General features: G+C 36.1%; 1 protein-coding gene across 7 annotated transcripts in view; it reads left to right on the top strand.

Annotated features, from left to right (window-relative positions):
• Nucleotides 1-22,666, top strand: part of LOC129905200 (protein lev-9-like) — a 560,766-nt gene that overhangs the window by 194,846 nt on the left and 343,254 nt on the right. The window lies entirely within an intron of this gene.

Here is a 22,666-nt window from a genome sequence, read left to right as displayed (position 1 = left end):
TAAGTTCTGAGTTCTTGGGGGGGGGGGGGTCATGACCCCGTGACCCCCCCCCCCTTGTATACGCCGTTGATAATTGGCTGGCCATATTGATGATTAACAAATCGATAGTTGTTTCAAAAAATGCAACAGATCTAGCAAATTTAGTATTTACAAAATACTGTTATATTCTGTAAGCAAACAAAATTCACCAAACTTTATCAGACGAATGTATTGAACTGGAACATTGCAAAAAACTAAAAAGATTTGAGAAATGATTCAACAAAATTGACCTCCACACAGCAAGGCCACAGAAAGCTTCCCTATTTAAAACATATTTTATTCACTTCATCATTGTATGATAAAAGAAGTAACACCAAAACACGACTTGTCGGTTTTAAAGTTGAATGTATAATACCTTTATTTCTAACAATTTATTTTTGACAATTTAATAATTTCGATGAGCTTCTGTGTAACACACGCAGATATACTACGTTCCCGTGGGAATGGCAAATCGACGAAATACGAAAGATCGTATTTCGTCTGGTGAACCTTTTAAATCAATTGTTCACACAGAAGCTCTCGTTACAGCAAAACGAAATATTTGCAATTAATTAAATTAAAATAACGTACAAACGTTTATAAGTTTGTACATACACCCCTCCTTGAAGGCTCCTAACCTTCAAAATGCTGTGGCTTCAAAGCGAGGAACTGTTCTTCTTTGTCTTGGAATAGGCCTCTCCTGACGTCGTCGATAGTAAACGATTATCATCGCGATAATAATAATCAGCAGCAGGTAGCTCAAACCATAATGATGGTAATCATGGATGTTTAAGTGGGGGTCTTCTGAAGATGATATGTCTTTCTTCATGTCTTCTATTTTCTGTGAAAGATTTTTAATTTCATTAAATTCAATTGAGCTTACCTTCAATGGAGGGACAAGGTCTTTGGCAATGCTACGGGCACCGATCCAGTCAGCGATTTTTGCACTTGGGACGAATGATTTTGCTATCGTAGTCTGGTAGTTTGATCGTCCATTTATAATGGTGGTTCCAACCTTTAGTGTACACATATCGTTGAAATCAATCACACCATTGCCTACCAAATCTATGCTGCTAGTAACTCCGTTGCAAATGAGAAGGCCAGTGGCATTGGTAGTCAAAGAAAATAGCCAACTGCTGCTTTGTTTTAATGCGTGCCATTTATTTTGGAATGGTGTTTCATTTAAAATACATTCATCCAACGCACTATCTTCATGATTAAGGAGAGCCATTTCACAAACCTGCAAATTGTGTTGATGAATGTTCGTTGGCACAATTTGAGTGCAAAGATGATTTCTCTGAGCTATAAGCTTGCAGGACGAGAACTCGAATTCAGTTAAACCAAAAAATTTGTCTCTGGCTAACGTAACCGCAAGATATGGTTTTGTTACATCAACTAAGAGACTCATGTTCTTGTGTCTTATAGGCAATGGAATAAGATTGAACACTTGAAATTCCTGATCTTCGGTTAAGAGAATTAAAATTTCGAAGATGATTGAATCATGAAGAGTTCGTCCCTTGACCGTTATTATTTTGAACATATCTAACACTGAAACGTTAGGCACTCTTAGATTCGATGGAAGATTTGCTTGAACCAGCTGGAGCTGGTCACTTAGTTGCCTTGGTGTGATGAGCTGAGGATTGATCTTTGCATGATTCAAGTCAAGTATAACATCCAGAATAATGTCTTGAGTACGCTGAAAATTTGTCAAAATCATAATTAAATAAGATGTAAGAGATAAAAAGTGTTGACTAATGCCAATGTTATCTTGTTGTTTTTCAATTGCGTTGAACGTTTTAGCAAGATATGTGTTTAGGGTCTGGAACTGTTTTGTAACCTCCAATGTATTACGTTTCAAAACGTTCGCAGTGGAATCGGAAATAGAACTTTGTTTTTTAATAAGGGCCAATAAGTGAGTTTCATGTTTATTTGCTAGTTCAATTTGATTTTGAATGTGTTGAGCCTCTTCTTGGTCTAGAACTCCAAATAAACTGTGAGCTACGCTACCAATAAAATCGAATGGTGACCTACGATGTCGACCCGCTGTCCGGCTTGTTGTATTAAATCCGTGAATGAATTCGTTGTTTTGGTCAATAACAGCTATTCTTTGTTGAAATGTTTCTATAGTCGAGTGACAATAGTAAATCCTTTCTGATTTATCTGCCTTACAAGCACCTTCTAGTTCATTTAAATAAGCTTTCATTTCGCTTAACTCTAACCAATAATTTGTAAGATTATAATAAACATACAAACTCCAAAAGTTGTTGACTACACGCAGTGTTCCAATGTCTTCAAAGTACATACCGACTGCGTTGTCGTGTTCCTTTACAGTTACATGGCTGTCTCTATATATTGTGCTTACTGGCGCTATCAAGAATGCTATAAACAATGATACCAATAACGATCCTTTTGTAACTTTGCCGCTTCTTCTTAGTAGTTTGGGCCGACGGATATTCCTTATAAATCTGCTGCAATACGAGAATATTATCTGCAACGTATAGAAAGAGTTTCTATGATTAATATTTTTTACTATATCTGGATCTGTGGTTGCAGTCATCAATACCGTTCTAATCTTTCTTAATTCGGGAACCACCTTTGGAATGGTGTACTTACTTGGTTCCCACTGTGATTCTTCTAATTTAAGAAACGATGGACCTTCAAACCACGTTAATGATGATAGGGTATCGAGAGAACATCCTCTCGTTATTAAATCAGCTGGATTAATTTCTCCCTTAATATGATTCCATTGTGATATTTGAGTTTCTGCTTGGATTTTAGCCACCTTATTTGCTACAAATGTGTCCCAGACATATGAAGGAGAGCTTATCCAAGCCAGCACTGTTGTTGAATCCATGTAATAAGCTATTTTGTGAACATACTTCTTAAATGTCTGAAGTATTCTTTTTACCAGTTCCACCAAAAGCTCTGCAGCTTGAAAATCAAGACGAGCAATTGTAATGGCCTTCAATGAAGCGATTCGAGATTTGGAACAGAGTAACTTACTATATATAGTACCTGATTGGTCAATACATCGGATGTATACGCACGCTCCAAGTGCACACATACTGCTATCCGAGAATCCATGGATTTCGGTTCTTAGTAGAGACGGGCACTTTTCAAATCGAGGTATACTTATTTTTTCCAAATTAAAGAATTGATCTACATACCTGTTCCATTTTTCAGCGAGATCCGTAGGAATCTTATCATCCCGCGAGAAATCTGTCTTCCACAAGTCTTGTAAGAAGAGTTTACCAAGCATTATGACTGGGCTCAATAAACCCAAAGGATCAAACAATCGTGCGAGATCAGATAAAACATTTCTGCGAGTTACAGGCATCCTTGGTGTTTTAAATTTTTCTGAATTAAACCCAAATTCAAATTGATCTAGTATTGGATTCCAAATCAATCCTAAGCTTTTGATTACGTCAGAGTGATGGACTCTGACAAGCTTTTCTTTATGTGACTCAGGAATGTTCTTAAGGATGAGATCATTATTGGAACAGAAATATCTTAATTCAAATTTACTTTTTCCCAGAAGAAGCGTTGTATTTTCAAGTAATTCTCTGGCCTCTGAAACTGTGTCTGCTCCAGCAAGTAGATCATCGACGTAAATGTTGTCACGTATAGTTTGGGATGCCCTTTGGTGCACATCTTGATTATTGTCTGCGAGCTGGACAAGACATTTGGTAGCTAAATATGGGGCACAAGCTGATCCGTAGGTCAGGGTATTCAGTTTATACGCTTTTATAGGCATATTGCTTTTAGGTCGCCAAAGTATTAGTTGAAAAACCCTGTCTTCTGGCCTTACTAGAACCTGTCGGTACATTTTGCTTATATCTGCTGTGAACGCAAACCTTTCTAGTCTGAAATTAATTATGATTGAAAAGAGATCATGTTGAACTGTCAGCCCTACACCTAAAATATCATTGAGAGAAACTCCAGAAGTTGTTTTTGCCGAGCAGTCAAAGACCACACGAAGTGCTGTTGAAGAGCTTTCAGGCTTCAACACACAATTATGCGGGATGAAATAGTGATGTTGAGGAATATCTTTGATGTCGATTGCACTCATGTGGCCTAATTCTTCATATTCTAATAAGAATTGAAAATAGAGTTCGCGCAATTCGTTATCTCTTTCGAATCGTCGTTGTAATGTAAGAAATCTTTTGCGTGCTCTTTCATAAGAGGCACCTAAACATGATGGATTTTGTTTGAAAGGAAGACTTACCATGAATCTTCCACTTGCAATAATTTTTGTGCTGGAGTTGAAAGTTTCCTCACAGTTGTGCTCTTCAACACTCATGCGTTTGACTTGAGTGTCATGGGTCTCGCATTCCCACAGTTTACTCACGAGTTTCCCCAATGTTGATAGAGTTGGCCTCGTGGCAATGGTGCACACAACATTGTGGTTGGAAGTTTGGACGCCACCTGCCACTATCCATCCCAGTTTTGTATTTCGCAGTGACGGAAGATGGTCTCCAATGGTTATCTCCCCTGGAAGAATAAGATCAAAAAATAGCTCAGCACCAATAAGCAAGTCTATTTTATTATTTTTCATGAATCCTGGATCAGCCAACTGAATGTGAGTCAGAATATTCCAGTACTTTGACTCAACCTCATGTGGCTGGTAATCTGTTATCCTTGGAAGAATAGTAGCCTCAAGACTTGACTTAAAACCAGAATTATGTGACTCTAAAGTGAGTGATATAGCGAACTGTGTTTGTGTGCCATGCCCTCCAATGCTACTTATTGATGTTTCAGCTCTATATTTCGGGAGACCCAGTGCTTGAGCCAAAGCTGCCGTCACAAAATGAATTTGCGAACCTGAATCTAGCAAGGCACGGCAAGGAAGCCATGTTCCATGTGCAAACTTGACTTTAACTAAAGCTGTTGCCAGATAAACTTGATGTGGTTTAAATCTGGAACAACTAGCTGCATTTGCTACTTGACCTTCCCCCCTTTGAAGAAGCTGTTGTTGAAAATTTGAGGTTGGATCTTCCGCACTAGGAGCTGCCTGCTGCTGACTACCTGCGGAATGAATATGATTATTGTTATTATTGAATTGTTTTGGTTTAAAAGATTGTCTTGAATCCTTCTTATAGTGTAGAAGGGAATTATGTTTGCCATGGCAAATATGGCATCCTTTTGAATGACATGAGCTAGAGACATGCCCTGATTTTAGACAGTTTCGGCAAATTCCAAGCCGCTGAACAGCTCTCTCACGTTCGAAACCTGAAAGAGATAAAAATGTCTTACAGTTAAATATTTTGTGGTTACCTGAGCTGCACATTAAACAGCCATCAGCCTTAATTGCAACTACAGTTGTTGGCTTCCTTTTGTCGTCTGAGTTGTTTATTGCCTCAAGAGTTTGAAATCTTGATTCAATAAATTTAAGCAGATCCGTCATCGAAGGGCTGCATCTTGGATCAGGTAGAGATTGCTCAAAAAAGGTTCTGCTTTCCTTGTCCACCTTTTTTAACATCAGGTGGACAACTATAGGATCCCAGTCATGAGCGTGAAATCCTAAATTGATTAGTGCCTGGATCCCTTCCTTCGTGTTGTCGTGCAGCTTCCGTAAACTTGAGGCTGTACCAGTTGCTGATTGTTGGTTTAATATTTTTTCTAAGTGCGCTGACAGAAGAAGCCGTTTATTGTCATAGCGGTCCGTTAGACTCTTCCAAGCAGCTTCAAAATTGCATTCTGTGGCCGGAAATCCTTGAATTAAATTCAGTGCTTCTCCTGTCAGATTAGCGCGTAAGAAATAAAATTTTTGTGCCGATGATATAGGTTGTTCAAGTATCATTGGCTTAAACAAGTCATAAAACTGACGCCACTTAAGGTAATTCCCATCAAATTTGGGCAACTCTATTTTAGGTAGTTTCAAAGACGTTACCGCGGATGGTTCCTTTAAAGGGCAGTCATTTGTTGATGGAGTTGTTGTTACTCCAAGCAACAATTCTTCGTATTGCTGTTGCAGATGAAAGTATGTCTCGATATCTTCCTCTTCCAGCTCTTCATCCAGACGGTTATATGTATTCTTAATTTGGTCAAAGTTCTCTCTTATGTTGTTGACTTTGACCTTAAACATCTGCGGCTGACTCTGTTTTAGTTCTGGTGAACAATTATCCAACGATATTTTAAAGTAGTTTGAGAGTACTTTAAATTTCTTCTTTAAAGAGAAAGTACTTCCCTGATTAAGCTGAATACTTTCTTTTAATTCCTTTGGACTTATATCAGTTTTCCTTGTAGATCCTGGGTTGACCGATGATCCTGATTGAAATGCTGCTGGTGGCTCCAACTGGATCTGGTCTGCTACATTTTTTCCTTGGAAATTGGCCAACCGATTCATAATGTCCAGCTTCATGGCCTCGTAGACCTTACGAATTTCTTCGTAGTACGACTTCGTGAAGTACGCATGTTGAAGCGCTTCTGGGAATTTATCTCGTATGTCGCTGTCGTTTTTATCGAAATACTCCCAAAGATCATCCAATTTTTCCTCTCTTTCTTGCAGTTTTGCAAGGGTTTTTCGATCATTCCCATCCTTTTTGTAGTTTCGGTAAAAGATGCAGATCTCTTCTCCAATTTGGTCTTGCAATGTTGTCAATTCTTCTAGAGTTTTAGACATACTTGCTTTCTTATGTTATTTTTTTGTTGAAGTTAATTAAACACACTTGTTGTAATTTATTGTAGTTAATTAATCACACTTCTTGTAATTTGTTGTAGTTAATTAATCACACTTGTTGTAATTTGTTAATTAAACACACTAATGAAACTAATGGTTTGTATTTTGAAATGTTTTAATTTGATTATAATTCTCGATCTTTTAACACACACTAAATTATTTGAATAAATTCAGAACTACCTGTCCTGTCACGGTCGCCAAAATGTATGATAAAAGAAGTAGCACCAAAACACGACTTGTCGGTTTTAAAGTTGAATGTATAATACCTTTATTTCTAACCAATAATTTGTAAGATTATAATAAACATACAAGCTCCAAAAGTTGTTGACTACACGTAGTGTTCCAATATCTTCAAAGTACATACCGACTGCGTTGTCGAGTTCCTTTACAGTTACATGGCTGTCTCTATATATTGTGCTTACTGGCGCTATCAAGAATGCTATAAACAATGATACCAATAACGATCCTTTTGTAAAAAAAGTTACTTTGAACAATTTGGCACCGTTACCCGGTTACGATTGGCTCGATCCACCCGTACCGGTGGCAGCAAAGGCTTTGCCTTTGTCGAATTCGAATATCCACAAGTCGCCGAAGTTGCCGCCCAAACAATGGACAATTATTTAATGTTTCAGAAATTGGTCAAGGCTCAATATATTCCACCAGAACAACAAAATTATAATTATTTTAAAAGTTCTGTGAGGAAAGTTGTAAACAAAGTTGGAAAACCAATTTATGTTTCTGGCAAAACTGCGGTCTACGAGGCCATGAAGCTGGACATTATGAATTCGGTTGGCCAATTTCCAAGGAAAAAATGTAGCAGACCAGATCCAGTTGGAGCCACCAGCAGCATTTCAATCAGACAAAATGTATGATAAAAGAAATAACACCAAAACACGACTTGTCGGTTTTAAAGTTGAATGTATAATGACTTTATTTCTAACAATTTATTTTTGACAACTTAATAATTTCGATGAGCTTCTGTGTGACACACGCAGATATACTACGTTCCCGTGGGAATGGCAAATCGACGAAATACGAAAGATCGTATTTCGTCTGGTGAACCTTTTAAATCAATTGTTCACACAGAAGCTCTCGTTACAGCAAAACGAAATATTTGCAATTAATTAAATTAAAATAACGTACAAACGTTTATAAGTTTGTACAATCATATAAAAAAATAGAAGATATGGCTGCTTCTTTTATTTGCTGGTAAGCAGTGTCTTGCCCTTAAGATATTATTTTTGTGTACCTACCCGATTCAATTTCTTTTAAAAAGCTTTGAATATAATACTTATCCGGATTTTGTTTCCATACAAAACTCTACAGCACAGCTCAACTAATATTATCGACCGAATCAAAATAATCTTAATCCAGCATAGCGTTCGCTGAAAATATGACCACATCCCCAAAACAGTTTGTTTGAATACCATTAATTTTCAACTTCAACATTTTGAAAATAATCTTAATCAAGAGATTTCAGTATCACGTAACAAATTCTTTTTTAAGTTCTGAGTTCTTGGGGGGGGGGGGGTCATGACCCCGTGACCCCCACCTTGTATACGCCGTTGATCGAACTGAAACTTTGTAGGGTAAACTACCCAGTGACCGACACCCTTGCCAGTTACTGACACCTGGCACAGGTTTTCCGTTTTCTTAAGGTTTTGTTAGGGAGTAGCGTACGAAAACAATTTTCAACGCGTTCAGGCATGTATATTCCATCAGAAAACACTTTACTTCATAGTTGGTAGTGATTGGTTTTGTTGTAATAAAAGGGGCAAGTTTCGAACCTCTGTGAAGTGCATGAAACTTGAGAAATTCTTAAGAAAGACGTAAGTACAAATCATTGTTTAAACAATATATCTGTATATGGTACAAAAATTAAAATTGAATATTTTGTTAGAGAATTGCTTTGTAGATCTATTTCAATTTAAGTTATTACAAAAATAATAACATATGTAATTTAATTTTACGTGGGGTGTTCATAACTAGAATATAATGTTCAACGAAATTCAGTGACCGACACTTTTTGTTTGCTCCTAAGGCCTAGTTTACAGTTCACCGTGTAAAAAAACAAAAGATTCAAAGCATCGCGTAGCGCTTTTAAATAAGTTTATTAAGTGGGTTTCCTTTCGACTATGTAAAATTACTTTAAAAAAGTATGAAAGGAATCTGAAAACGATTCATTCGATTTATGCAAGGTGTGTGTATTGTTTGACAATCATTTTCATGCACACGCTAAAAACTTAGCCCTTGTTTGCCTATTTTTATTTCCCTTAAGTTCACACATACTAGCTTTTAATTTACAAAGAAAACTTCTACCTTCAAGTTTGAGGTCAAAATTTGACCTTTAATCTTCTTTGTGTTCCTAAATCTTTCTTTTTAATTATGAGGCATGTAACGTTTTGTCTGGGTCCTTATTCTGGTTCTGTTAAAAATCTCCATCGGAGTTTTCATTCGACTTTTCATTTTATCATTCCATTTTTGCTTTTAAGCTAACTGTCCCTACATTTTTCTACTGATTAAATAGATACGGCAATAGTCAAAACGTTAACGTATGATCGTAAAAATATAATTTTTGACGTATTCTATGGCAACTTTTAATTTTCTTGTTAAAAAAAGGATTTATTTCCTTTTTCCATCAAGATTTGTGTCTTGATATATGTAGGTACGCAGTTCAACGGTTGTTTGTATTGCTCGACTGCTTATCTTTTTATGTGGACTAGAGCTCCTTTTTTTTTGTTATCATGGCAGGTATCTACGTATTGTTCTTTTCACAGAAAATATTTCGATGAGAAAATTATTTTCATGTGATAGAATTTTGACTTTAATTTCCATGTTTCCACTGAATCGGAATCGATGAAAACTATTTTCATCAAACTTTTTACAGAACCAGAATAGCCCACCTAAAGTAGAACAGAGAACAGGGGTCGAATCACTGCACATGGTTGTTAACGTATGAACGCTATCTGCTCCTACCTTTTTCTTTTACCGTGATTCGACCCCAGGTATTGAAAATTAAGTTTTGTTATGAGTTGAACTGTAAGCTAGGTTGAAACAGTATTTTCAAGTACTTGAGTGTTCGTCGGCGTCGACATTTCAGGCTATTATTTAAAAAGGCCAAAACAGAAGCAAAACAAAAACGAAGATCTGCAAAGTGCATTAAATGTAGTTGAATGTTTAGCTGCATTTACACTCTCAGTTTTATCGCCGGTGTACGATGTTCCTTCTTGAACTAACACCGTACAATGAGAGAATGTCAGTAGTAAAACCGTCTTGTTGTTCGGTTCTAATTCAAAAACGGACATCTTACACACCGGCGATAAAACCAAGAGTGTAAATGCAGCTTAGATATGGGTGTCCATTACTAAAAAAATCGGGTGTCAACTACTGAAAAAATGGTGTCGGTAACTAAAAAACCGGTAAGGTATTACATTTTAATTTTGATATTTTTAAGGAATTACTAAATTATTTATGCTTTCATTATATGTACTTAAAAACCATTTCTTATAGTTAAATTAACCATTTAAATAATTAAAATTAAAGTAGTGTAGGGAAAGTTATGAATTTTCAAACACAAACTATCCCTTAAGGGTGTCGGTCACCGGGTACGTTACTCTAAACATATGAAGTTCGGATGGCAACGTTATATTTTGGGATCCGGACTCAGGGGAGGGGTATTGGGAACTATCTATTTTATCCCTTTCAAATTATGGCAAAAACTTTTGTGGGTTATTTGCAAGAGGGTGGCTTTGGGATCTAATACCACCCAAATAAATTGTCATCTACTTTCAAATATTATACGACTAAAAAGTAAAATAACTAAAACAGATTTAATGGGGGGTGATTTCATAAACGTCTGAAATCTGCGTTAGTACAATCGTCTTTCTGCTTTGCTGCATTAATGAACACACCAGTTCTGCATAATGCTTACGGGCCTCATTAGTACAATTTTTAACAGTCACTGAGTGTTCATAAACGTCAGAAAAAAAATATAAAAAAATGATCACAGAATAAGTTTTGTTTGCATAAGCAAAAAAATATTTCCTTTTTCAGTTCCCGAAAACATTGTTTTTAAAAACACGGAAAATTTGTAAAAAAAAAAATAGTTTAGTGCACAGAAAGTTTGTTTGTTGGCTATAGCAATATTTAATTCATATCAAATTAATTAAATCGATTTTGGTTGAATTCCAAGAGTAAATGTTAAATATACTCAGCCATGTTGTAAGTTTCACATTAAATGTTTTCCGCCCGGAATATTTTTGTCCGCTCGGAATTTAAAAATGAGTTTCACCCGAAGGATATTTACATTTTCCGCTTAACTAGTTTCTTGTTCAGCGCCAAAATTTTTGTGAGAGAAGAGCCGTCGAATGCATGACAAATTACCTGAAAAAAGTTGAAAATACCACAAGAAACTATAGAAGACCACAATTTTTAGAGCCACCATAACACGAAAAAAACATTAAACTCGATCTATCAAAAAACACGATTTAGAAATTTTCTGTATCACTAAAATCTAAATTTTTTGAAAAATGAAAAAAAAAACATTTTTTTGCACCACCCTTATATTAATATGTTTGCTCTTAATTTTTTTTTTAATATTTTCATTTATTAACAATAAAAACATAGCATCAAAAACCAAATAACTTCATGCCATAAAACTTAGGCTGCGCAATCTGCCCGACGCGTCGCGACCAGGGCTACCGTTTCGAATTTGCGTTGAGGACTACTTTAAATGTTTAATGTTAAATGGGAGTATTTCACGCTCAAGAAGAGTTTGCAAAGTAAAAAATAGTTACAAATTGTGCTAAATTCACAATTAATTTTAATAAAAGATTTATTCTTAAAAAACTCGAATTAACATAAAAAGATTTCTTAATCATTCTATGCGGATGTGCTTATGTGAGTCTCATTTTTATAAATTTCTCAAAACAAACAAGTTAACAAGATGTTCTCATAAACATTTTTTATAGGATCCCACATCTAATTAATGCGATTTACATAAGTATCCTGTGTTGCCGTATAAAAATAAAATGATTTTCTTATTAAACTAAACGAATTAATACTTTCAAGAAATTCAGAAGATTCGTCACTATTTTTTGAAGACGTAAGTTTTCTTATAAAAAAAACCATGTAGAAATCCATTTAATATAAATACAATAAATACATTATTCCATTCGCCTGTTATCTCCGTGTAATTTTTGAATCTTTAAAAAAATTAGTAAAAACTCAACATTATGATCCTTTAAGGCCTAGTTGTACAAATATTTTTAATCCGTGGTTCTTTTATCTTCTGAAATCGCTGGTAAGGTTCCAGTTTAGCACTGATGCGAGGTTCACATATGTAAAAATAGCCACATTCATGCTTGAACCGAAGTTGACCCGTAGCTAATCCGCCGAAATCGGTGGGTTAAATTCCTGATCCGAGGCTGAACCACGTTTGTACAACTGGCCCTAAGTGGGTCACGGAAATAGGAATAATTTTCATTTATGGGAAAATTTAAATGTTTTTAATATTATTTTTCAATTAAATTTTAATTAATAACCATTTGTATCAACTATCAATTGATAGTTGTTAATCGGAATTGGGGTGAATATGTTAAAAAAAATAAATAAAAACAATAGGTACTATAAAATATAAATAATTCAAAAGTTGAAATAAATAATAAATTCATTAATGTGAAAAACAAAATACTTTAAGAAAGATAAAAGTTATGATATTCTTTTAAAAAAAACTTTTAAAAGTTCTTTTCAAGGTTGTCATTAATTTTGGAATTTACATAATATGAAAAAAAGTAAAAACTTATTTTACATTATATTTTATAGCGTCTTCATTTAGCTTGCTCCAAGTTTATACATTTGAAATTTAAAGTTTGACAGATACTGTTACCCAGATACCAACCACATCGACAATGGCATAGGTCAGTATAAAAGAAATGGATGTATTTATAGAAATTTTTATGAAAACGTGCAGAATAATTTAGACCACATAGGTACCTAATGGAAATATAGAATTAAGATACAAAAATTAAAATTTAAATAATATTAATCCAATATTGAAATATTTTTGAGGGGAGTAAAATAGAAGAGTGGGGAGTATGGGAGCACGATGTATGCATGGGGAGTACAAGTACTCCCTTAGTAGCGATTTCGGCAGCCCTGGTCGCGACGTTGACTTAATAAATGACGATTATGAACATGAATTTTTAGTATATTTTCCTTAAACATTTGAATTCACAATCAAAAGTTTCTCTAAACAAAAAAGTTATAAATACGCGTGTATTTACTAAATACGCGTGTAAATAAAGTACACGTGTAAATGTTTTTTGGATAAACGTGTACACGTGTTCTAGTCTGTAGTGTGCGGTGGCTCTTAGAACTGATTTTTCAATCGTCATGTCAGTTAGACTACCTATCAGAAGAATAAAATTTATTATACATTTAATGTCAATATAAAAAAAACTTTTGTTCCCAGGAATAAGTTCTAACTGAGGTTTATGTGACTATTGAAAAATTGGCCCTTAAGGAGTAATAACCATTTGTAAGGACGAAATCGAATGTCATTTTCATCAGCGTATAAAACAAAGGAGAAACATTATTCATATTGTATTGTACTTTTATTGTAGCGGAAATTGTAACATATTTTCTTTTCTTAAATCTATATTGCACAGTTTACAGAGATATGATATAACTCAGGTTTATTAAGATAGCACCCACACCCCCAAATTTCCAAAATCTGACTATGCAGTAATTTGTTGCAAATTAGTTGCTCTAATCTCGAATTTGTTGCTCCACCCCTTCCCCTCAATATTGATGGAAAGGGTGTGGGTGCTATCTTGACGTCAAGATAGCCCCCACACCCATTAAAAACCCAACATTTAAAAAAACTGAGTACGCAGTAATTTGTTGCTAATTTGTTGCTTCAATCTTGAATTTGTTGCTCCAAGATTTGACCTTGAAATGCAATTCAACAGTTTTCTCAAAAAAGCTAAATTGACCAAAATTTAACGCACAGCAACAAACATGGTTTCAAATTAAACAGCCTCTAAACACCTTTTTAAAAAGGTCTCATCCAACTTTCAAATCCCTTTCCTTCATGTCCAAACTGCATTGTGGAACATATCAAAACGTCAAGATAGCACCCACACCAAGAAAAACTTAAAAATTAAAATAAATAAGTACGCAATAATTTGTTGCTAAGTAGTTGCTCTAATCTTGAATTTGTTGCCTACCCCTTATCCCTTAAAATTGATAGAAAGGGTGTGGGTGCTATCTTGACGTCAAGATAGCACCCACACCCCCAAACTACCAAAATCTAAGTATGCAGAATTTTAGTGATAGTTTGTTGCTAATTAGTTGCTCTAATCTTGAATCGTCTGCAACAGATGCAGTTTTTGGAGACTTTTTCTCCATAATCTTTTTCAAAAAACTAAAAATGCCAAATAATAAATATGATGTGACACTCTGCAAAAAGTTATATTAAAACTTTAAATCGCAGTCCGGTCTTATAGGCCAAAAACTAGTCTTTGATGACATAACTTCGACAAAAAAAGTTAGCACCTCAACAAATGAGAATTCAGGAATTTGATGCTCATTTAATACTTCATATAGTAATGATATAATTAAGATACTAAATTTTTCTACTACGTACCTAACTAACAAAAATATATCACCTCCACAACATAAATTTCAAAATCTGAGTACCTGCCTATACAGATATTGATACTGTAACTATATAACTCAATGGAAATTTCATGTCTAATTGATGTTATTTAATAATAGTTCGAAACGTAGATTGATGCTCTTCAAAAAGTTACCTTTCAAATAGATATCTCATCTTAACTTTTATCTTCACAATCCTTAACAACATTTTTGATTACCTACTGCAGGTAAAACTCAAAATTTCGCAAAAGTTGGTAGGTACCTACTTATGCAACAACTTTATTCTCCTAAGGGTAAAGGCCTCAATCCCACAGTTGACCCCTCTTATATTGGCGAACGTTTTCAAAATTGAAATTGAAAAATTAAAGACTCAGTTTTTTCAAACACAGGAATATGATAAACATTATGGTTACAATTTCTTCAATCTCCTATAAGAAACTTTAAAAACATGTACAAATTGTGTATATTGATATCCTCATTCCCCACATTTTGATATTGTTTTTCCGTCGGCTAGTTTAAATATCACAGTCTATCTCTACAGGGTGTCCCAAAAGTTAACGTCGAAACGATAACGGTAGATAGAATAGGTGGTAACAGTTAACAGAAAAATAATTTAAAAAATCACAGCCATATATAATTTTGTGAGTTATGGGCATTTGAAAAAAAGTCGAAAAAATGGTCACCCTGTGACGGTTTTTCATGTGCCATGACTACAAATCTTAAGTTTTCTCATTTTTTTCTTTTCCTACGCAACCTTGAATAACCCTGCTACCAAATGCATTCAAAAATTTTAACTCAGCTGCATCAGTTTTAAAGCAAATATTTCTTTTTTGCCCAACTAAGTACTAAAAAATTGTACATGACTCTAATTCAATGAACCGTAGTGTAAAAAAAAAATGCTCTACGATGTTTCGGCAAGTTACCTTAAAAGTTGGTGTGTTCAATTCTCTTTTCAAAATGGTATAACATTGTTGAGAATATTCCATAAATAACAGAGATACATTTTTTTTTTAAGAAATCCGACTTTTTTATTATGTAGTTTTATTTTGTTAGCCAATTTTTAACTTGTTCTTCTTTACTTAAATAAAATTGTACTTATTGAACAGACGTGTCTTTGACTCTCCGATTCAACCTTGATATTTTAACAAGGGTTATGGGCCCAGTCCTACAAAGCGTAGTTTCAATTTTTGATTAATTTTATTATTTGTCTATTTGTATAAGAATTAAACACTTAATTTTATAGGATGAGTTCCTTAACACAGATAGAGAATCTTGGGTGCTGACAATTATGCAACCTGGTCGGTGCAAATGAAAAGTCTGCTCATTACTTTGGACTATTGGACTGTTGTACAGGTTAAGTGTCCGGATGTAGCAACTGCTGCGGCATATTTAACTCTATGCGTTTAACCATCAGAACTTATTCACTTTAGGCATTGTAAAAATACCAAAGAAGCATGGCAACTTCTTAGCAAGTTGTACAATGCAGATGGACCAGCTCGAAAGGTAAATTTGTTCAAGAAATTGGAACGCAAGTCAAATTAATATTTTTTGCACAATTATTGATAACCTACATGAGATCAATGTTGAGATCCCAGAAGATCTGCTTTGCATCTTGCTCCTGTGTAGTTTGCTTGATGATATGGAAAGTTTTGTAGTAGCAATAGAAAGCAGAGACAATTTGTCTACCTTCGAGCAATTGAAGGCTAAGGTGTTGGAGGAAGAGTGGAGGCGCAGCGAAAAAACCGACCACAATAGCGAAAGTGTTCTCGCAGCTAAAGTTTAGAATATTAAAAAGGTTGATTGGGACAGATCAGGTGGAGAGCGACAATCTCTCAATAATAGAATGCATACGAGATCGCGAAATATGAAAAAGGTAAAATGTTATGCCTGTGAAAAGAGGGGGCATTTTCAATCACAATGCTATGCGAAAAAGAGAGAATCTGTAGCAGCAGTTTTAAGTCTGGCTACGTCATCAGCAAAACTGCATAACCAAACCGTTTGCATTCTGGATAGCGGTGCTTCATCACACATGACAAATGATGTTCTGTTCTCTTCGTTGCCGATTGGTCGATCTTATCAAACTGTTGTTTTACAGTCAGGAGAATGTGTTGCGGCAAAAGGTATCGGTGACGATCTAGTTTTTGTGACGTTATCTTGCGCCATGTTTTGTTTGTTCCAAGCTTGCACGGTAGTTTTCTCTCAGTAAGTAAGATAATTGAAAACGGGAATATTGTAGAGTTTAATGAAAAAGAAACAGTTGTAAAAACAAAAGCTTATATTCCAATTCTCACTGCAAAAATGGACAATGGTATTTTTTATGTAAACTTTTTAACACTCTATCGCATACCAACCCATATATGGTTTATCGATTTCATATCGATTTATTTCCGTTATATTGCACCAAATGTCAAAAAGAAAAAACTATAATAAAACTACGTCTATTTTTTTATAATAAATCGGTTTTTATTATCAGTAAGAGATTCTGAAATAAACTCATTGTTTCAAGAGCATGTGTAAAGTGCAAATCAGTGAATAAAAGTGTGTACTTTTCCGGTGTTTTTTTATAATAAACAATTAAGTTGCATCCAATTTAAAATAAGTTTCGTATGTATTTATTATACTTTTATATGTTTACGAAGTTTATCATACGTTGGCGATATACATTACTGATTTGTGTACGATTTTTATTTTTTTTGTAAAATGAATTTGAAGTTTTTCTATAGAAAAAATAAGTGTGTAAATTAGTGTGGTCCACGTTATAAGGCAACAAAATAAACCATATAATTCATTACATCCCCACCCATTATTTTGCTACAGACATCTATACCAACATATGCTGAAAGTTTTAGCTCTCAAAAGTAAAAGGAAGAGGGCGCTCATCAGCTTTGAAATATTAGACTTTGTTACCCTTAATATCTGATTATATCGTAATAGGACTTGGCTTAGAGTTAGAATTTGGTTTAAATATGATAAGCACGCATGCTTCCAACAACCAAGTTAATGATTTTCACGTTTCTTTAGTTTTGAGTCATTCATATTTCATTGATTAATTCTGTTTTGTTTTAATTTTAAGCAAAAAATACTTACAGACGAATTTAAATGAACAGAAAAAAATTTGTGAAAACATCACTTAACTAGTGTTTTTTTTTATAAAAGAAAAAACATTTCATGAAAGAATTGACCACGTCACAACTTAATTCACATGATAAATTTAAAAAAAAAGTTAATTACTAGGCATGAGCACCTAGTTGTAACAACATCTGAGGAAAAACTTTGAGCCTGTTGAGCGCCCACTTAAACTTCACCTAAAAAGCTGAAATCTCACGTGAGTAATACAAAACACATATGCAACCAATTTTTGAGTGGGGAACAACGGAAATGTAAAAACCAAAAAATTGAACCACCCTAGTGTAAATGCTATAACTCGTAATTGCTTTCGAAGTGATGATGATCTAGCTTCAGATTCTGGCTCTTTTTAACATCAAACAAGCCATCTCCGAGCACTTATATGTAAATCTTGATAACCTACAATGTCACGAAAAAGGGGACGACCTTCAACTTTGGCAGGTGATCAAAGCAGAGATGGAACAAAACAAAGGGGTGGCGGTTATACAAGTCATGGAAGTCCATCCCCATCTTATCCCGAAACTTCAATTCACTCACAACAACCAAGGGCAAAAGCCGTTGAATTCAGTGCCAACTGGAAACATCGACCATATCTCTGAATGGCAAAAAAAAAAAACGCCAATATGTCAAATTTGCGGACTGAAGACGTACACAATGTGTAGAAAATGGAATGTGTTCTTCTGCTACAATGATAAAAGAAAGAGTTTGAATAAATTCCATGAATAAGAAAAGTCCAGTGTAATAAAAACATACTTTACAAAACATACCTTGAATGCATACTAAACCATATATGGGTTATTAATTTTTTGCTGGAAATCACCTTGGTGCATACTAACCCATATATGGTTTATGTTTTCAAAAATGTATATATATGTAAAAAAATAAAAATTTCTATGTAATACCTTTTTTCAACCCCTAATAAAGCTAAAAATATGTAAAAAAAATTTTTATATCACTTCAATCATAATTCATGCAGTTGAGGGTTAAGAAATCATGTCGAGAGTGTAAATGGTGCCTCAATTAAGATCGATAAACAGTTTGAAGTGTGGCACTCCAGGTTTGGCCATCTAAACCGTAATGATTTGTGCATGCTGTCAAATAAAGATATGGTTCGTGGACTGACGGTCAAAATACCACCAAATTTTAGTTGTAGTACATGTGCGATGTGCAAAATTAATAGAAAGCCATTTCCTAGTTTCAAGGAAATCTACACAAAAAATGTTCTCGAGCTTGTGCATACCGATATATATGTGGGCCGATGAAGGTGGCTTCACAAGGTGGATCTCGTTATTTTATAACGTTTATAGACGATTTTTCCAGGTACACAGTGACTCGTTTTATTAAACATAAATCAGAAGCTCTTCAAATGTTTCGTGAGTTTATGCCTGAAAGCGAAAAACAAACTGGTCGCAAAATAAAATGTTTGAGAAGCGAGAACGTGTGCGAGTTTATTAACTCGCAATTTGAGAATTTATTTAAAGAACATGGGATCTGTCATCAAAAAACCTTCAGCTATACCCCCAGCAGAATGGCATTGTCGAATGGGCCAACAGAACGCTGGTGGAGATGACGCGGTGTATGTATGTATAAATTCCAGATCATGTGAAAGTCTTTGGTCCGAGGCACTTAATACTGCCACATATATTAGGATAGATGTCCAACAAAAGTGCTGTTGTCAAAAACCCCATATGAGTGCTGGTTTGCTAGGAAATCATCGGTTTCGCACGTCAAGATTTTCGGCTGTGAAGCTGTGTCTTTGAACCACCCGAAAACTAGGTGGAAGTTTGAACCTAAAGGTACAAGTCTTGTTTTTGTTGGTTATGCCGATTCAACAAAAGCCTACAGGCTTTTCAATAAGCGAGAGATGTCATATTTTTCGAGAATGGTGAACGAAAAGCTGTTGGTGACTGTTTGGATGGTTACGATGAAACTTATGACATATTTGTGTATCCAACAGAGGATAGAACACCAAAAGAAGATCATTTGATTGAGCAGGATGAGCAGGAGGTTGGAGTAGTTGGTGATGTTGCTGAGGTTCGAGTAGTTGCTTATGTGGCTGAGTGCGAAGTTGCTGATACTATAGAGGAAAATCATGGCCCAATTGAATCTGATAATAATAGTTTGTCAGAAAATGATGTTGTTGTTGAAGGTAAACGCAAAAGAGGAAGGCCTAAGATCATACGAACCGGGAATGTTGGTCGCCCGAGAAAAAAGTATATCACCGACAATGCTGAGACTTTGAGCGCTGTGACTGTGACTCCATTTAATGTTCATGATGCGATAAAATCAGAAGATAGTGCCAAATGGAAATATGCTATGCAAGCGGAGTATGATTCGTTGCTTGAAAACAACACATCGTCCGTTTGATAAAAATACAATTAGATCGAGATTGGTCTTTTCAACAAACTTTAATCCAGACGGCACGGTGGAAAAATTAAGTCGAACTTTTTACATTAACTTAGTGACTTCTTTGATGATCTGTAAAGGTCCTAGGTTGCGTTTTAGATCTCAATAAAAAAAAAAAAATTGAAACCACGACTGGTTGCCCAAGGATGTTCTCAAGTTTACGGTGAAGATTTTTATGAAACCTACTCTCCAGTGGCAAGGCACGCAGCAACGCGGCTTATATTGGCACTCTCAGCTAAGCATAAGCTTCTGGTCAACCATATTGACGTCGTATCAGCTTATTTGAAAAGAGAACGGAACTAGAAGAAGAGGTTTTTATGGAATAGCCTACAATGTTCGTGAGTGAGATACACCCAAATAAGGTTTGCAGACTAAAAAAGTCTCTTTATGGCCTCAATCAGGCTGGGAGATATTGGAATGAAAAATAAATTCCCTTTTGAACGATATGGGTTTTCGAAGGTGCAAAACAGATAATTGTATTTATTTAATGAATCACCGAAGTGAAATCAATATAATATTTATTTACGTCGATGATTTGATAATAGCCTGTTCTGAAGAAGCCACTATGAAAAATATAATCGAAAAATTGTGCTCTCAAGTTGAAGCTGTTGTCGTTGATCTTGGTCCAATTAAATACTATTTAGGTTTGTAAATTCAGCGAGATGGTCTTCGAGGCGAATTTAAAATACATCAACAGAGATATGCATTGGAGTTGCTGACGAAATGGGGAATGCTGGATTGTAAAGATGCTGCAACACCCTCTACAGAAGGTTCCATACTAGAAAAATGTGGAGATGAACGTTGTTCCGGCTCTAATGTCAAGGAGTTCCAATCGTTACTTGGAAGTCTCACATATTTAGCAACAATGTCAAGACCTGATATCGTGCATATTGTGTCCAGATTGGCTCAGTACCATGGCCATCCACACCAAGAACACTTTGTGGCTGCAAAAAGAGTTCTAAAATACCTCAACTTAAACCCAAAGGTATGTTAATTTATGTTCCCACCCGAGTAAAAATAGAAATTGAATTTTTAAAGAAAAAAATCTTGAGCGCCGCACTACCGCTGCACCACCGCCGTTTGCAGGAATTTTCGCCACACCCACCGCCGCACCACGACTGCAGCACATCCGCACTATTTCATTTTAAATGAAAAATTCGGTGCACGACCGCCGCACCACGACTGCAGCACGTCCGCACTATTTCATTTTGTATGAAAAATTCGCCGCACCATGATACATAATTTTGAAATTTTGAATAACAAAAAAAAAAAACTACCAACGACAAGGAGATTCGAACCCGAGCACTTTCAATTAGAAGTCCAACGCTTTAACCACTCGACCACCAAGTCATGTTTGCAAAATATGAAGCGGCAGCTAAATTAAACCAGAAGCCACTAGACGAGGATGAGGTTAGCTACATGTCCAATGGGGAAGAAGGGCTTTTCATTTCGGGTGACAGCAACAATTTCGCTGGTCTGTCATCGCCAGAGCCGTCATCAGACGAAGACGATGAGGAGGAGCAGACCCTCCAAATAAAAATCAGCCAGTTTGAGAGGCAAATGGAGGCCCTTAAACAAGAAGTTGCGCCCCTGCTTCAGCTCTTGAAAGAAAAGCAACAAGCGCGCAGAGCCAAAGACAAACAAGAGCTCGCCGACAAGGAAGCCGCTAAAGCAGCCAAAGCAGCGGAACAACAACAACAAGAGCAGCTTCAACTGCAGCAACAGCAAGTCCCTCAACCTCAGCGACAACAACAAGCTCCAAAGCAAAACCAGGAAACCAAGCAGCAACAGCGGCAACAACAATTGCCAGCACAAGTTGCACAACAACAACAACTACAGCTGCCCGTCCAAGTGTCAGAGCAGCAGCAAGAAATGCCACAGCAGCAACAACAACAACAACAGCAACAGCAAAATAAACAGCAACAACAACAACCAGCAGAGGCAGATAAGCCCAGCGGAAGCAAGCCGCAGGTGCGGACTCAACAGCAGCAGGCCCCGGAGCAGCAGCGAAGGAGAGTACACCAGCAGCAGCCACAGAAAATTCATAGCAAAAAGGAAAACGTGCCACCCATCAATGTTTACAAAATGGAGCTAGAGGACACCATAAAGCTATGTAAGTCGGCCATTGGCGAAAAATTTTATATTAAAAGATTAAATAGTAATAAACATGCGATCCACTGCAGTACAGTGGACGATCATAAAAAAATTAAAATTTTGTTAAAAGAAGCCACCGCTGAGTACTTCAGTTATACCCCTAAGTTGGAGAAAATCCAAACAGTCCTCCTAAAGGGCATAGATTCCTGCACGGAACCCAAGGCGCTCTATGATGAGCTCCGCCGCAAAGCGAGTGATGATCTCGAGATCATCAGCGTCAAGCCATTTCAAACGGCTTTGTCCAGGCGGGAGAAACGGAAGCTGCCGATATTTTTAGTACAGCTCTCACCCAACAGCAAACTGGATAGTTTGAGGAGTATCGCCGTCCTCAACTACCAGGTTGTCACTTGGGATAAATTAAAAAGGCGCGGTGACATGCTTCAATGCGTGCGCTGCCAAGGGTTCGGCCATGCCGCAGCCAACTGCGAAATGCAGTCGCGCTGTGTCAAGTGTGGAGAGAACCACAATAAGGGGGAGTGCAAACTCGGGGAGGAACGGGTCGAAGATAAGGCCCAGCTAAAATGCGTAGTCTGCGGAACCGTCGGGCACCCTGCTAATTATCGGGGCTGTCCGAGGTTTCAGCAAATGAAGCAGCAGAAAACGGCTAAGCAGGCTGTCGTTGAA

This window comes from Episyrphus balteatus, chromosome 1, assembly GCF_945859705.1.
Source record: "Episyrphus balteatus chromosome 1, idEpiBalt1.1, whole genome shotgun sequence".
Classification (NCBI taxonomy): Eukaryota; Metazoa; Arthropoda; class Insecta; order Diptera; family Syrphidae; genus Episyrphus; species Episyrphus balteatus.
This window is presented reverse-complemented; position numbering and strand designations above follow the sequence as displayed.